General features: G+C 38.4%; 1 protein-coding gene across 1 annotated transcript in view; it reads left to right on the forward strand.

Moving 5' to 3' along the window:
• The window catches only part of LOC149143082 (Metallo-hydrolase/oxidoreductase superfamily protein), a 332,415-nt gene that overhangs the window by 198,687 nt on the left and 121,439 nt on the right, over positions 1–12,289 (forward strand). The gene's annotated exons all lie outside the window — the stretch shown is intronic.

Here is a 12,289-nt window from a genome sequence, read left to right on the forward strand (position 1 = left end):
ATCTATCCATTCAGCACAATTTTTTTTTTGAATTTGAAAAGGAGGTGCTGAGCTCAAAACCCTTCATGCATCACCCATAAAAAGTATCTTATGATAAGCCCGGGATCAAATTTAAATTGGGCTCTTCAGAAAACACGGATCGAGAGTTGGCTGGTTCAACCGAGAACTTCCCCGAACGCCCGATGATCTAATAATCAAGGATTTCTTGCAAAACTCAATTTAATCATCAACACAGAGTGAGAAAACGATAGTAAAATTCAGATAAATAGAGATACCTGCTATTATATTCAAAACTTAAATTATCATTCAAACCCCAGCGACTGAGCAAGATAGCTGTACTCAAACCACTCTTCAGAAAGCTAACATCAATGGCTAAAAAGAAATCTACGCATGAAAATGATACATCTTATAGTATTTCCACGAAGAGTAACACCAGCAGAAATTAACCCCAAAGTCTTTCTTTATTGCTCATAAGAAAGATTACAAGAGAGCTTTTCACTTAGCACACGATCCAGAGATCGGATGAACTCACTGACAAATGACCTCCTATTTAAAGATAAATCCTCCAATGGCTAGTTCGAGTGATCCTCGTCAAAGCAATCTCGACCATTGATGAGGATCAAAATTTCTTTTAATCTCATCCGTCAAAATTTTAAATTATTGAGGAAATTCGAATTTTTCAATTAAATGCATTTTAATTAATTCAAAAATTAAAATTTTGAATTAATTTCCTCAAAATTTTGACTTTGACTTAACCCCAGGGACCAAAGGCTTAAAATTTAGCAAAATAATCAATTTACCTTAGTCCTTGGACCTCTTAAAGTATAATTTTTAAGGACCGACGAATTTTGCCTTTGGAGAATTTAAATTTACCTAAGACCTAAGAATTAACTAAATTTCTGGCTTATGATTTTAATTAATTTTGGCCAGAAAATTTAATTAATTAACTTATGAGGGGATAAATTATTTTTCCAACCCTCACGACACTTTACATCATGATTTTTACATTTTTTATATTTCAAAGGGGAAAACCCATTTGTGATAGACCCTCATAGACTACTCATTTCTGCGACACAAATATAGTCCAGCAGACCGAACAATTTGTAATAAAATAACTTAACCAAATAGTTAGGATTATTCCCAAATCACTTTTACATAGACTCGATCTAGAACACTAGGATTCCCCTAAGATTCTGGTGACAAAATCCATTCTGGCTTTGGGGTAAGGCTGAAGGAAAACTTTGTTGACCATCCGAGAATGGATCGGTGAGACAAAAAATCTCCTGGAATGTAGATCGTCACTAGAAAAGTTGGTTTACCTAGGTAATTACATACACGACACAGATCTGCTGAGATTATTTACATTATACACATGCAGAATGGGTTTACATTATAACATGATCCTCAGGCTAATGATGATAGCTGAATGGCAGGAACACATCGATCAGGCGCTATCCCTTTTGCAAAAAAGGGGGTGTCCTGCTATGGGTCGTTGACACGTAGTGGTCAACACCTCTCCTCTGAACCAACTGAGCATCAATGAAATTGTGGGTGGCCCCACTGTCCACCAAAATTGATACACGCTGCCCTTGAACAATGCCTCTGATCCTCAAGGTCAAAAGTTTGGGTACCCCACGTGGTGATGCAAGGACCCCTCCAGAAGGTGCAAAGGAAACTCCCCCTGGTGGTGGTGGTGGCGGTGGTGGTCCTCCCTCTTGAGGTGCTGCACTGTCATCTCCACCCATCTCAAAATAGGTCTCATCCTCTACATCGCTGTCAGAAAAGACCTCGATGTAGTGGGCCTTGCCCGCTGCACATCTGTGGCCTGGTGCCCACGGCTCTTGACAAGTGAAGCACAATTTCCTCCTTCTGAGGTCTCTCCGAGTCTCCTCATCCAACTTCCCACGCCCCTAATTGGCCCTCGTTGGTGGAGCCTTGGTGTCTTTCCCCTCTGCTGGAAACCCTGTCTAGGGGGTAGTGGTGCTTGAGACCTAGGTAGGGCATCCTGTAAATCTTGGGCTCTCCCTACCACATCATGTAATGTATTGGGCCTATTGGAACTCACTAACCCGCACAATGGCTCTATGAACCCATCCACAAACATGTAGATCCTCCTAGACTCCGACAAATCCGGCACCATCACAAACAATCGCAGAAACTCTGAAATGTATGCTTTTGCACTCCTGGTCTGCTTGAGCCTTGTCAGCTCCCCAAAATACTCCTCAAGATCTTTCCTCTCAAACCGCTCCAACACCCTCCTGGTGAAATCATCATAAGCAGTTACTCCTGCATGTCCCAACGTGGTCAGCCCATGGAACCACTAGTCATGGGCTTCCCCCTCCAAATGCAACGTGGCAATCTTGATTGCCTCTCCTTCCGTCATTTGATTCAACTGGAAATAGACATCCAGCTTTTCGACCCATGCCTTGGTCGAGCTCTTGGAGGACCCATCGAAAGTTGGGAGAAACAACCTCCCCACAGTGCGTTGCAAGTCTGTCCCCTGCATGTAGCCTCCTCCACTCTGTCCCTTGGGCCTATTGTTGCCCTTCAGCTGGCAGAAATCCTTGAAAGTAATGGCCCTCCCAAAATCAGGTCCATAGGACTGATACTCCAGGAAATAGTCCCCATAAGGTGCCTCCTCCTGCTCCGGTTGCCCACCAGCTCCAGATTGTAGGAATGTAGGAATGGTGGACCTAGGGGGTGTGTTTGGGATCAGTGGCATGTTGGCATTGAGAGATGCGTGGTGCTGCGAAGTGCCAAACCCTTCTCCATAGTGGAAATCCCCTTGGACTCCCTTACCCTTGTTTCCATTGCCATTTCGCTGGCCCATTCCTTCAATGTTCTGGGATAAGTCCTGCACTGCCTTCAGTAGGAGTTGGGCAAACTCCTTTTCCTCATTCCTTTTGTCTCCTTCATTGTCCCCCATGTTGGCTTCTTCTACCTCAGGCTCTGTAGTCACAGGATCAGGGGTAATTTCCAACTGTCTTTCTTTGCTTTTGTACCTTTGCCTTCGGTATGTCACATTCTTCTTATCCTCCAGTGTCATAGACTGCGCTGCTCCCACACGCTATGCCAAGTCTATGAGCTCTGATACCATTGTAATATCCCTAAGGAAAATTAACAGTAAATATGCAAAGAAAACATAGACAAAAACACCATGAAACAATAACAAACAATATACCCACAAATTGGCACCAAAAACTGCATTGTGTACTCTTTTTATTAATGAAAAAGGGGTGTACAATAAGGTGCTGGAATGAGTGCACTTGGGCTTGCTCTAAGCAACCTAGCAAAGTCCAAAATGACAAGTGAGACACCCTCCTCCAAACTGCTGCTATGCTTCCCAAGTACTGTGCTATAGATGCCCAAAAATGTGTTGTTTTCTGAAAGGATCTGTTGCTAGGGCCATCTCCACTGCTCAGAAAATTTTAGGAAATTAATCCCGACCTCTCCTCAATAAACCTAGAATAACCCACAAAGGGTTTGGCCAAAGCTTGACCCTGAAAATTCGACCCTCTTTGGCTTGAGTGGCTTTGCTGCTGGGCAAATCGACCCACCTGTAGAATCTGCTGCTAAATGCCCCAAAAATGCTTGCAATCCCTGTTAGAAGGCTCCCCAGGCCTTCCCTCCAAGTTTCCACCTCAAACTCCACTCACTCCTCAACCTCCTGGAGTGACTCTACCCAAGACTGTGCAGTCCCTGCACTGTTGTAGCTTTCCCTCTGCTGTAGTACGGCCTCACTGCTGCTGGTATGATTCGGGACTAAGTAGAACTCCCTCCTTGGGCTGGCACTTGAAGTCCACCGAAGCAAGGGCTAGGATCTCCGCTTGGAAACACCTGTGTGCTGAACAACACATGCAGACTTGGCTCACTGCTCAAGCGTGCTATGTCAAGAGACAATTTCTGAAATGATAGATGAATGAGCAAAATGAAAGTCCCTTCTTCCTTTTGTCAAGCTGCCTCCAAGATTGCCCATGTGGGCCCACATCGAACTCCTCACACCAATTCCGCTCCAATGAGAGCGTACTCTCCATGTGGGCCAAAATTCCCTTGTGGTGGCCCCCACACTCCACCAAGGCCGCAATCTTTCCTCTAACTCTAATGTTGGAGTGCCTCTTACGCCAAAAATCAAATGTGGGTCCTCTAAGCCCACTTCTCCTAAGTGTAACCATGTAATAAACCAAAATTGAGCAAAATCGATATTTTTTTAGTAAAACACTAAGTAGGAATATCACAGACCATGACACATGGACTGCTGATATGTGATCCGATCCTTTTTGAGTAATTTGGTACTTCTGCTTCCCTGGAACTTTGACAATTTGAGTGCAACATCTGGCTCCATATGGGGACACGTTGCTTCCAAGAAGTAACGCGAGAATCTCGAAATCCTGCATCCAAGGAAAAAAAAAGTCCATCAAATAGATATCCATTCAACAACGAAATCATCATGCATATATAGAAAATACTGCTGGAATAGAAAATCTACTCTAACAAACTGCCATATAAAAGACATAAAAAGGAGTAGGGTTAGTCAGACCCTCTTAGGTTGGTAGGACTGCTCGTCATTGTGCTGCATATCTTTGTCAATCTAAGATCATCTTCTTTTTCTACTTGGCAGAGGGGATGGGTGGTGGAAAAAGTGACATATCCCTGATGCAAAATGAAGTGAATACTCCTGTGGCACAACTTGTTCACCATTTTCCAACTTCTTTGGAAATTCCACGTGGTATTGTCTTTTTACTTCTCTTACAACCTGACCATGGCACTTGCTGTTGCTGGAATAGTGGCATATGATAAATCCATCTGGATACATCCCACCCAAATCAGCGGCAAACTTCCGAGAGAGAAGCATTCGCCACGCATCTGGCGCATCAATGACATCTATATCCATGGTGATGATTTTGTATGGATAATCTGCTAAGGCAACTTGAAGATCTTTAACCACACCAAGGACTTCAACCTTTCTAGAGTCCATTGAACAAATGTTATCATATGGTCTAGAAATTCTTAAGTTTAATTGCTCCATGACCTTATTGGTCATAACATTCTTAAATGCACCAAAATCTAGCATGCAATTGTGAAGTAATCTGTCTTTTATGTCCAAAGTAAGAAAGAACAACTCATGATTTTCATTAGTCATATAATAGTTGATATCCTTTAATTTAATTTTTTCATCCTGATGATTAATTCCATCATCCTTTTGTTGAAGCATACCCAAAACCTTGAAGAAAGATGCCCTTTGAGATGGAATCTTTAAAAGTTCAATTACCTGGACTGACATCTTAATACTATTTATCCATGCGGCCCAATGCATGTTTAAACCAGATTTGTATCTTTCGGCGGGAATTTGTTTGTTCTGATTTTGACTTTTACCCTTCCTTTGATATGTATAGCCCTTACTCTTTGCAAGTTCTAGAACTTGTTCCCGAGTCAGTTCATCACCATATGCTTGAGTATTGTATTGGGGTCCTTATCACTATGTATTATCTCAAAATAATAATTATAAAGCACCACATAGGAATCCCGTAGTCAATACATACCACAGATCAATGAACAAGAACACCTCGAATTGCACCTCAAAGTCTTTTATTATAGCAAAGAAAATAGTTCCCAACGGGACAATAGCTTACAAAAATGCTTCAATAACAATTCTTGCCAGAGATCAAGATGATTAGAGACTTAATTGGCTCTCTAATTTATAGATGAATCCTCCAAATGGAAAAATAATGGCTAATTTCTTTGATCCTTGTCAAAATAATCTTGGCCATTGATAAACATTTCAAGATCTTTTAATCTTTGCCCTTGATTTTTTAATTTTGAGGAATTTTCAAATTTATCATTTAATTCTTATGAAACCAGATTCATCCCCCAAGCCCGTCGTGTCCCGAATTTGGCGAATCGGACATGAGTTGGGCGGATTCGAGTTTGAAAATCGGGACACGACCAAATCTGGATCGTGTCCTGATTTTTGGATTCGAATCTGGAAATTAGGAACCCGCACGGTGTTATAAAGGCAATTTTCTCCATTCTATTTTCACATTGAGTTTTTTAGTTTGCTGTGGGTTTGCTGTGAGTGTTTTGGAACAAGGAGCAAAGGTTGTGGGAGCATTTTCAAGGAGATTCAAGTAACATGTAAGTACATTTTCTCTCTATTTTTTTGCATGTTTAGTACAGTAGTTTTCATGTGCATTTCTTTTACAAATTTGTACATTTTTGGTTTATTTTTTTACAACATTCATGGCTCAATCAAGGGCAATAGGGAAGGGGCAAAAGAAGGGGAAGAATGTCCCCACTGGAGATGCTCCTCCTCTTCCAATTTCATCAGGGTCTGCTACAAGTGTTCCCTCTATTGCAAGTGGGGTTGCAACAACAACTTCAAATGTTGAGGGAAGACTTCATCCTCAAGGTAACAAATATCCCTTGTCGAAATATGTCACAAGAGAGCAAGGGCCAAGCAACAAGGTGAAGGGAGTAGGCAATGTGAGTTGGAAATGCAACTATTAACACAATACTTTCATGAGCACATATTTCCGTGTGAAAGGTCATTTGTTGGATTTACCAGGTTGTGGAATTGGAGCTTGTACAAAGTTGCCTTTAGCAAAGAGGAAAGAAATGGAAAGAAAATCCAATGTTGGTATGGAAAATGTGGCTGTAAAATAAAAAAAACCAAAATGATGACCCCCTTCCATTCTTGAGGAAAAGCAGCAACAAATTCCCATTTGAGAGTTCTGGTGGGGGACAAGCAGCAAAACGAAAGGAAATTTCACTTGGTCCAATGGACATGATTGTTCAGAAGGAGAAACGGGAAGAGCTTGATCTCACCTTTGCCTTTTCTCTATCAAAACTTCATATCCATTAATGTTGCGTGCTCACCTCTATTTATTGAGATGTGCCGAGCTCTAACGCGAAGGGGATCCATCAGGGTATGTGCCTCCTGCGTTAGAGAAGCTTAAAACCACATTGTTGACGAAGGCAAAAAAAGAGGTGGAAAAAATGCTTGAGCCTTTTAAAGCATCATGGCCAACATTTGGGGTTAGCATTGTTTCTGATGGATGGACAGATTCAGCATGACACCCACTTATCAACTTCATGGTGTCTTCCTTGAATGGTCCATCTTTCTTGAAAGCAGTGGATGCACTTGGACAATACAAGGATTCACAATATATGGGCGAGTTGTTTCTTAAAGTTATTGAAGATGTAGGTGTTGATTCTTGTGTGCAAATCATTATAGATAATGCACCTGTTTGCAAGGCTGTTGGCATGATTGTGGAAGCTAAATATCCACAAGTGTTTTGGACACCTTGCATTGTCCATTCATTGAACTTAGCACTGAAATATATTGCTTATGATGTGCTTTGGATTGGTAACATTATTGAGGATGCACAACATATCCGTAACTTTGTACAAAATCATGCAAATGGCCTCACTATCTACAAGGAGTACAACAATCTATCATTGTTGAAGACTGCGGATGCACGGTTTGCCTCTTCATTCATCATGTTGAAGAGGTTGAGGGAGGTCAAGATTGCTCTTGGGGACATGGTTATTTTAGAGTTTTGGTCTTTTTGGAGAAAGACAGATCAAGTAGCCTCTAAAAGAGTGAAGGACACAATGTTAGATGATTCTTGGTGGGAGAGGGTAGATCTACTTATTCAAATCATGGACCCTATCATTTCCTTGCTTCGATTTGCAGATACAGACCAACCCATCCTTGGAGACGTTTATGAGGGATGGGATTCCATGATTGAGTCTGCGAGGAGCATTATTTTACAGAGTGAGTGCCCCGAGTATGAGACATCATCAAAGACCTTCTTCACCACTATACAGGATATTCTTGTCAGCAGATGGGACAATAATTGCACACCTTTGCATTGTTTGGCTCACTCATTGAACCCAAAATATTACAAGCATGAGTGGCTGAATGGTGGACCTTCCCACTGATTCCCTCCTCACATGGGTGGTGAAATCTCACAGGGGAGGAAAGATGCATTCAGGCGGGTTTTTAAGAATCGAGCATCCCTTGATGAGGTGGAGGATGCCTTTGCAAAGTTTTCCACTGGCACTAGTTGATTTGCAGGATATGATTTGATTAGAAACAGGGGGGCTAAGAAGCCCTATTCTTGGTGGGAAAATCATGGGGCAACAAGCCCCTCCTCTACGACAGTTAGCCATGAGGCTCCTCTCTCAGGTGACTTCATCCTCTTCTTGCGAGAGGAATTGGAGCACATATGGGAATTTGTATAGTGTCAATAAGAGCAAGTTTGAGCAGTCCAGGGCAGAGACAATGGTGTATGTGCACACCAACCTTTGTCTTATTTACAGGTAGAGGGATGAGTGGTTGAAGGGAAAGACAAAGATGTGGGATGTCTTTCCCGATGATATGGGTCTGGACAACAGTGTTGAGTTGGCATTGGCCAACTTGGATCTCAATGATCCAGTGCTAGAGCTTGTCACATTTGATAATGATGATACTGTAGAGGGGTCATCCTCCACACCAGAAGATGCAAAGATGACATTGGATACAGGGGAGGAGGATGCAACATAGGAGAGCAGTGTTGACCATGATGATGATGACAGTGATGCTGATTTTGATGATGACTATGAGGATTGATGACTCATGAGTCATGAGCTACCTATTGCCTTGAGGCCTGTATACTTGTAGTTGTTTTGTATTTTCTATTTCTATTTTCCATTGACATTGCACTACCTATGTAACACATTTTGATTTTGATGACTTAATGAGAAAACTACAGTGTCTTTATCTTACTATCTTGTCTTTCTCCTATTGGATTTTTGATGAATTGAATATGTATTATGATTTATCATTTATGTCACAATTGTATTTGTATGCATAATGTTACTTTGTAAAACTTACATCTAGACTATGTTACCGGATCCGTCAGCCATGGGGGATGGATTCGTGGATCCCCAGATCTGATCCGGATCCGGATCCGGATTCGCTTGGATCCGCCTAGGGACCCATATGAAAATGTTTTCTTCACGATAATGTGCACCCTGAAATTCAAACTGCGTTCTTGCAATTTGGGATTTTTACAACACAAAAATACCTATATTCACTAAATTAATTTTCTGTTAATATTCGTTGAATTAATTCCTAACTTTGGGTCCCTTTGGTCACGGGAGAAGTTCATATTCGCTGAATTAATACTCTATTAATATTTGTTGAATTAATACTCTATTAATATTTGTTGAATTAATACTCTGTTAACGGGAGAAGTTCATATTCGCTGAATTAATACTCTATTAATATTTGTTGAATTAACACACTATTAATATTCGCTGAATAAATACCTAGCTTCGGGTCTATTTGCTCACGGAAGAGGTTATTTCCCAAATAATACTTAGCTTAATACCTGGCTAGCAAAATGCATTCGGTGGGTTGCTTGTAGCCACCATGGCGGGCACCCTCTCTGGGTCATCCCGTCACCAATGGAACATATTAGTGATGTTAGAAATACTATGGTATTGGAAACCAAGGGCTAACCATTCGTTGGAACATGGGGACATTTGGAGACACTTACGGAAAATTTATTAATGTTCTAGAGATTATTCACGTTCAGATGTCGGAGCTCAACTAGTAACTTATTAAGATTAATAACTATATAATTTATAACATATAATAATAATAATAATAATAATAATAATAGAGATAATACTATAAAAATTTAAATTTATAATATCGTAAGCTCATATATTAATGAACTCAGCTTATAACTTATTAATATTAACAACTATGTAATTTATAACATATAATAATAATAATACAGATATATTATACAAATTAAAATTTATAATATTGTAAGCTCATATATATTAATTAAATTTTAAAATTTGGTATTTTAAAATTAAGTTTTATATTTATATTTTAATTTCTAAATTAAAATTATATATATAAGATTCAAACTTAGATTTAAAAAAAATTATAATTTAGAATTAAGTTCTATATTTATATTATAATTTATATATTGCACTATAAATAGAAATATTAAAATTTATATATATCTATTAAATCAAATATATTAGTTTATTATATCATATATTAAAAATATATATTTATTATTAAATATCGCATAAAATATAATTATATATTTAAAATTTTGTATTTTTACAAATTATAATTGCTAATGTTTATCTTCTTTGAAAGTAAGGAAACATATTAATGGCTCAAGGCCTAAAAGTATCTTGTGAGGGTGGAAGTTGCCCCTATTACATACCACATACAAGTTAATTTTAGATGGCCAATTTTGTCTACACATAATGATGCAGCTACATGCTGAGATATTCAGATTGTATCAACAGAGGTTAGACCAGTAACCATGAATACTGTAGCCTTTTCCATATTATATAATATACATGTCGTTTCCCTGCCGTATCCGGATTCTGGCTTTTAAAAAATCTGACGGATCCGGATCCGTATCCACATCCGGATCCAGATCCGGATCCGTATCCGCATCCGGATCCGAATCCTGGTAACTTAGCATCTAGATGAAGATCTATGTTTGAAATATATATATATATATATATATAATTTTGAAATTTTACTATATATATATATATATATATATATATATATATAATAATATATAATGTATCTGAACGTGTCATGTCTTGGGGGGTCAACGTGTCTGTATCTGACACTCGAATCCCCATATCCGTCGAATCCCAAATCCTCGTGTCAGGTGACTTAGTTTAATTCGTTTTTAATTAGTTCAAAATTAATTATTTTGAGCTAATTTCCTCAAAAATTTGACTTTGACTTAACCACCAAGGTCCAAGGGTCCAAATTTTCTTGAAATATACAATATTTCGTGGTGGAGGACCCTTAAAAGTTGATTCTTTTAAGACCCACGAATTTTTCCATTTGGAGAATTTATTTTAATTTGACTCTAATTAATTAATTTTTTGGCTTAGGATTTAATTTTATTTTGCCAGAAAAATTAATTAATTTACACATGAGGGGATTTAATTATTTTTCCAACCCTCTAATACATAAGATTTTTCATTTACAAGACTCAAAGAGGGAATACACATTTGGCTTAGATCTTCAAGACACAATCCATCCGCGACACAATATGATATAGTAAACCAAGTGATTTGTAATAAAATAATTAAGCCAACTAGCTTAAATTATTCCCAAACCACTTTTACATCAAACTCTACTAAAAACACTAGGACTCACCTAATAATTCGACAATAAATTTCACCCTAGCTTTGGGGTTTAAGCTGGAGGGAAAAAACTCTTTTGATTAGCCGTGTCTAAAAACACAGGTAATCAGCGAGATTGAAAATCTCCTAGGATGGAATTCATCATCAAATTATAGGCTTACCTAGATTGTTACATAGAGTCAAGGTTTTACTAAGATCATTTACAATATATAACTTGCAGAATGGGATGACCATGACACATGGACTGCTGATATGTGATCCGATCCTTGTTGAATAAGTTGGTACTTCCGCTTCCCTGGAACTTTGATAATTTGAGTGCAACATGTCCCTTCACTAATTATTAATTAGTGGCATTTATACTTTTCTATACATTTATAGTCATTACGTTTAAGAGCATATTCATTTCCTAGACTTATTGCAAGTAAAGTTTAATTTTAAAAGTTATTATCTTGAAACCTTAATTGCAAAATTTTCCCTAGATTTAGTAATTTCAAGTTTATTCTTAATTCTTTGGGCTACCGATAGTATTTATGTAAATATGGAAATTACCATGAAATTACAAAAATCAGATTTATTCACAAGCTAGAGGTAAACTCTCAAGTTTTATTTCAAGTTCTAGTTGTGAATTTTCGTTAATGTTTTGTTGCGTTTTACATATGTTTTACTTAAGGAAATATTTGGTAAGTTCAAGTAAATCCAATAGAAATACTAATAAAAACATAAGTGGTATTTTCCTCCTGATTCAAGTCTATTTTGTTTCACATTGATAATTTTTATCTAGACTTGGTTCAATCATATTGGGATGTTGCTTAATTGAATATTATTAATTCCCTAATTGGCAATCTAACCCTGGATACCTTGTTTAAGTTTAAAGTACTTATCTACTTTGGGGGTTGGTCTCATACTAATCACAAATCTGGAATTTGCGTTTTTAAACTTGTAAATCAGACTTAGTAATTTGGACAAGCCAAGTCATACTTGGACCTATCTTAATCCAAGTACAAATTGGTATTACTCTTAACACCTCATATATCTAAGGTCAATTTGTGTTTCAATTTCAGGATTGCATCTCATGTTTATCTTTAACTTGAAGTTATCGCTA

The sequence above is a fragment of the Pinus tabuliformis genome, chromosome X, assembly GCF_031772625.1.
Source record: "Pinus tabuliformis cultivar Carrire ecotype Pingquan chromosome X, CPIR1, whole genome shotgun sequence".
NCBI lineage: Eukaryota > Viridiplantae > Streptophyta > Pinopsida > Pinales > Pinaceae > Pinus > Pinus tabuliformis.